A 6,422-nucleotide genomic window follows, 5' to 3' on the forward strand; every position below is an offset into this window, starting at 1 on the left:
AAGAGACGGACTACATCCTCAGAGAAGTTCATGAAGGATCGTGCGGTAGCCACATCGGAGCCAGAGCTTTAGCTAAAAAAGTTCTGAGATGGGGGTATTATTGGCCAACCTTGGTACAAGAAGCAGTGCAGCTCGTCAAGACCTGCCCGAAGTGCCAAATCCATGCAAATATCCCAAAGATGCCGCAGACCGATCTATCCACTATGCAGAGCCCTTGGCCTTTCATGCAATGGGGCATAGACATGGTGGGACCACTTCCTCAAGCTCCTCGGCAAATGAAATTCCTAATCGTTGCCGTGGACTACTTTACGAAGTGGGTGGAAGCTGAGCCATTAGCTACGATAACGAGCTCGAAGGCATTGGATTTCGTCTGGAAGAACATAGTGTGCCGATTCGGCATACCCCACATCCTCATCTCGGATAACGGGACTCAGTTCACCGACAAGACGTTCAAGAATTGGTGCCAAGAGCTGAATATTCAACAGCGGTTCACTTCGGTCTCTCATCCACAAGCAAACGGACAAACGGAGGTAACAAATCGTATCCTGGTAAAAGGGTTAAAAGCTCGGTTAGAACAAGCCAAAGGACAATGGGTAGAAAATCTCCCTCAAGTCCTATGGTCCTACCGAACTACACCCACAACCTCCAACGGTGAAACTCCGTACAGCCTTGTGTACGGCACTGAAGCCGTAATTCCGGTGGAGATCGGCGTACCCAGTCCCCGAACTCTAAATTTCTCCCCAGAAATGAATGACGACGGACTGAGAGCTGAGCTAGATCTTGCCGAAGAAAGAAGAGAATTGGCATGCATAAAAGCAGCCAAGTACAAGGAGCAAGTAGCCCGGTATTACAACCAAAGGGTGAAGAAGCTGCAATTTCAAGTGGGAGATCTCGTCCTGAGAAACAACGAAGTAAGCCGAGCAGAAAAGCTGGGCAAGCTCGAACCCACATGGGAAGGTCCGTATCGGGTGTCAGAAGTCCTCGGCAAAGGGTCTTACAAATTGGCTCACATGTCAGGAGAACAGGTACCCCGAACATGGCACATTTCCAACCTCAAGAAGTTCCATTTGTAAGAGACAGTCCGGTCAGTCAGTCAGTCAGTCTTATGTGCTTTCCTTGTTTTTTATTTGCTCTCTTTGCTCTCTTTGCCTATGTGCGTTTTTGTTTGTCTTACGTGCGTTGTGTCTATCTATGTGAGTGTCGTCTCTTACAAATGTAACTGAGGTATCTTGTTCTTCGAAGGCTGATCCCCTTTTTAGAACATATACAAGCCAACGATTGTGAGTCAAAGCTTCTACAGAAGATACAAGACCACAATTCAGCTTAAACAAGCAGTTCGTCTGAAACGAGCTGCAATAAGCCAACGATTGTGAAGTCCAAGCTTCTAAAGAGGATACAAGACCACAATTCGGCTTAAAAATCAAGCACTTCGTCTGAAACGAACTGCAACGAAAGTCCGATTCTCGCGATAAAACTTGCCTGAATTAGGACAAGGGAAAGTCCGATCCACGCGATAAAACTCGCCGAATTAGGACAAGGGAAAGTCCGATCCCCAAATTAGGACAAGGGAAAGTCCGATCCACGCGATAAAACTCGCCGAATTAGGACAAGGGAAAGTCCGATCCCCAAATTAGGACAAGGGAAAGTCCGATCCACGCGATAAAACTCGCCAAATTAGGACACAAGACGAGTCCGGTCAAAGATGTTTATTTCATCAGACCAAAGACGAGTCCGGTCAAAGATGTTTATTTCATCAGACCAAAGACGAGTCCGGTCAAAGATGTTTATTTCATCAGACCAAAGACGAGTCCGGTCAAAGATGTTTATTTCATCAGACCAAAGACGAGTCCGGTCAAAGATGTTTATTTCATCAGACCAAAGACGAGTCCGGTCAAAGATGTTTATTTCATCAGACCAAAGATGAGTCCGGTCAAAGATGTTTATTTCATCAGACCACAGACGAGTCCGATCAAAGAGGTTTATTTCGTCAAGGCCAAGGACCAAGTCTGGTCAAAGAAGAGTTCACTTCATAAGACCAAAGACAAACATCAACTTACCCCGTACCTTTATCCAGAATGCCGAAGTGATTCACTTCGCTTTTCGGGGGGGGGTAGTGATGGAGTACGTACTAAACAAGCCAGCACAAAGCCCAAGAAAGAGTATCAGTTCGGCATGACCAAAGAGTTCGGCCTCAGCCTACAGCTCGGTAAAAGCCAACCAATCAAGCTCTGCCCTCAGGTCGGCATCAAGCTCTACTCTCAGATCGGCAAAAGCTGCTCGGCAATAGTTCAACAGTTCGGTTTCAGCATCGGCAAAAGCTGCTCGGCAATACCGAACTGGGAGACACGATCTATCTAGTGGTGGACCCATGCAGCCTCCACGACATCCACGACATCCACGACATAATTACTGATGATGTAAGCCACCGCCTAGTTAGTGGCCATGCAGGATCTCATGACCTCCACGACCTCCACGACTTAAGGTGGTGATGCAAGCCACGATCTCAGTTCAATATATAAATAGAACTTAGATCTGGTAGAAGGAAGGTTAAGCTCTCTAGAGATAAAACACCATATAGCAAGTTTGTATTTGTAAGCTGTAGAAAACAGATCAAGCAATACAACTCTGCCCTCTTTTCTTCCCGTGGACGTAGATTTACCTCAGTAAATCGAACCACGTAAATCTCTGTGTCGTAATTTATTTTTACGAGCATTCATCATCATCGAAAATTCGCAGCTCCATCACTTATTAATTGTTGAACATAAATATGGTTAGACCAATATTGGAGATCAATTAATGTAGATGTTATTATCTCATAGTAATATCCAACATTTTTATAATGATTCTAACACGTGAAATTAATAATTTCTCAAAATTTAACATATGACTCTTTTATTAATTTTCTCTTGAACTGTTTTTAACCATACATCAGTGATTCGGTAAAGGTGTGTGTCTCGGTCTTATTGTTGGGTGTTTGGCTACACGTGACTCGGTTTCACCCCTCTAAGTACGAGTACGGTCACAAGAGTTGCTTTGAGCATGCATCCAAGCAACTCTAACCTGCTCTGTGTGTGCTTTGAACCTACTCTGTTGTGGATTGTAGGTGTAGTTTTTTTTGTTGATCTCGTTGTCACTTTGTGTTGTGTGGTGTTATTTGTAATTTTGTGTATGTTTCTTTGTTTTGATATTGCGGACTCAATTCGTGAAGAATTTCTACTACAATAATTCACCAATACATATAGTCATTAAAAAGTTGGAAGAGTAATGCGCCAAAATGTAAGCAAAAATGTCCCAACAAAATATCGAGTAAGCTATTAGATCGTATTATTAGTGGTGTTTAAGATCATCTCCAATAATACACTAAAACTTAAAATGATGTAGACAATTAGTTACAATGGTACTCCAAAATCAATCTCATTTTTTTATTTTTGAGTAAAAAATACATATTTTTAAGTTTACACTTAAATAAAATCAGAAGCTTTTTCAAATTTTGTAAATAAAGAAGGCATAATATAGAGGATATTTTTTTAATTAAGTTTTAGTTTAGTGTAAATGGTTAGAGTAAAATCATATTTGGTGTGACATTTATATCAAGATAAGTTTAAGTTTAATGTAATGGTCGAGGTGCTCTAAAAACTTTTCTCTCTACTATTTTTAAGGGTAGTTTTCTTTCTAACATGTAAATCACTTCATTATTCTATTTATAAGTTTTAAGTATATCATGATTATCCTCATTATGACTGTCAATGTTATGACCAAATAGTGTTTTCCAAAAATGCTACTTTTAAAAATAGAGGTATTTATATATTCAATATATTCCAAAAAGAGAATTCCCCAACAGCTTACCTAACTAATTAACTTATCACGTGACAAACTAATCACATCCTCTACTTATTTACCTTTTTTATTTGGGGAAAGTATGTGTCACCACTCACCACCAACCAAAAATAAATGAACCTTCAATTCTTTGAGCATCCATGCAAATCTAACTCCACATAATAATTTGTTCGACAGCCGATGCATAGTTGTATGATAATTCCAAAAATCATACCCCAATCACACTCAACATTCAATCACTGCAGCATATAGTTACTAAAAAGTTGGAAAAGTGTGATAAAATGTTCCAACACATATATGCAAAAGTGTCCAAACAAAATATTGATTGGATAAAAATGTTTCCAACCACAATAACTAGTGGCGAAGAGTATCAAATTCGTGACAACAACAATAATAACAATCTCCACACAAATACAAAGGAAATCAAATGAGCCGAGGGGCACCGCCGAATAAGGCATAAACAAGTGCATACACCGGCTATATATGATTCGTGTGGCGGGGTTCAGTCATCCAGTTTCATTAATTTCCTACACAATTGTATGTCGGGTACAAAAGAGCAATGCTATCTGATCATATTATGACCAACCATAAAATAGATGCATAAGAGTGATGCTACTTGATCATAGTATAACGGACCTTAAACAGTTCTCTCTCTATGATTTCGAGGATACTTCTTTTCTCTATTGCATGCAACACCACTTCATTATTTCATTCATTAAGCCACAATTATTGTTAATCATATTATGACCAAATAGCTTTTCGAGAACAAAATTGCTACTTGTAAAAATGGAAGCACTATTTAATATTGTCCAAAAAGAGAATTCCCCAACAGCTTGGCCAAGCCTAATTAATTAACCTGTCACATGACAAACCAATCACATCCCCTACTTATTCACCTTTTATTTGGGGAAATTGTGGTGTCACCAACAACCAAATGACAGGCTCTTTAATATCAAAGATTAATAAGCTTATGTGAAATAAATGTAATAGGTCACCCTATGCATCATATTAGCCCTATAAATTCCCACACTTTCGTGCCACAAAACCAAACCGAACCAAACCAAATCGAATCAGTGTCTACTATTACACCTAGTAAACACTTCTTTTTCCTAACTAACTAGTGAAAATGTCTTCAACCAAGTTCCTCATCTCCATCATCCTCGTCGCTCTAGTAATGCAAGTATCGGCAGCTGGGAACCGCCGCCTCCTTAACATCCCGGGATTTCAGCTTCCTCCCTACATGAACATCCCAACGCCACCGCTCCTCCCTTCCCCGACTAACATTCCACCCGTGGTGTTCCCCAGCACCCCCCCTTCCGATCCAACGAACAATCCAGTACCGGTGGTGTTCCCCACCCCGTCCAACCCTACACTCCCCAACGTTCCCACCGTCTTTCCACCTCCATCGGTTATCACTACTCCTTAAGAAAAAAATTGTGTTAATTAATTATGTAGTTTGTGTTTGTGATAGTGTGTGAGGTGTGTGCAGATCCATCCATGTGAGGAATGATTTGCATATTTATGATGTATTGTAATAATGAAGCAATGTTAGTTTAAGTTTTGAAAGTGCCATTATGGCAATATGTCTTATGTAGTAATTGGCCTAGTTGTTTTTTCCTAATGTATAACGTCTTATGCAATGTTGGTAATTTTGTTGTGGGAATATATCTGTTTTTGCAAGCCTCCTTTATTTCATGAATTATTCTTTAAATCTAGCATTTTTTAATTTCCCATATATTTGTTATTTGGTTCTTCTATGATGGATGAATTGGCAAGTGAGGTAAACACTTATTTTTTAAATGGTAAGACGTTTTTTCTTCATTCAATCGAAAGTTCTAATTTTAAAGGACAAAAAAGTACTTAGATGGAATTGAATATTTACGTGTATCAAAACTCCCGTGAAATCGGCGGGTACTCACTAAAACCTTCTTGAAATTTTTTCATAGAAATCAGCACCCGATTGAAAAAAACAAAGTTATAAGTCGAAGAAAGACAAGAACTGCCCGATTATTTTGGTAGGAGTAAAATGTTTCCTTCGACAAATAGGTTATAGATTTGAGTCAACTTAACATAAATATGAGTTGCAACTAAAAAAATAAAGTTATAAGTTGAAGAAAAGGCAAGGACTGCTCGATTATTTTGGTAGGAGTACTACTTACTATAAGCATCTAAATTGAAAATATTAGTGAAAACCACATGAAAAAAGTTCAATTCTTTCGTTTCATATGAAGGAAAAAAAAATCTTTATTGTCTTCTTTAAGTTGAGAAAAAAATCTACCAAAAAAATAAAGGAACCTATAGTTTTTTTTTAAAAAATTCCAAAATATCAAGTAACCATTAAAGTAAAAACAATATATAGAAAAATTCTTAAAAAACAATTAATAGATATAAATATATAGCCCCCAAAAGTATAAGCAACACTAAATAATGTAGCATACTTATTTTAGACGAGTACTATTTTCCTTATGGTATTTTCTCTTTGTTATTTCTATTAAAAAATTATCTATCAATTTATTCTAGACAAATACACTTTTTCTATGATATTTTAGAGATTTTTATTTCCTTTTATCAAATTATCTTTATTT

The sequence above is a fragment of the Salvia splendens genome, chromosome 11, assembly GCF_004379255.2.
Source record: "Salvia splendens isolate huo1 chromosome 11, SspV2, whole genome shotgun sequence".
In the NCBI taxonomy this organism is placed as follows: domain Eukaryota; kingdom Viridiplantae; phylum Streptophyta; class Magnoliopsida; order Lamiales; family Lamiaceae; genus Salvia; species Salvia splendens.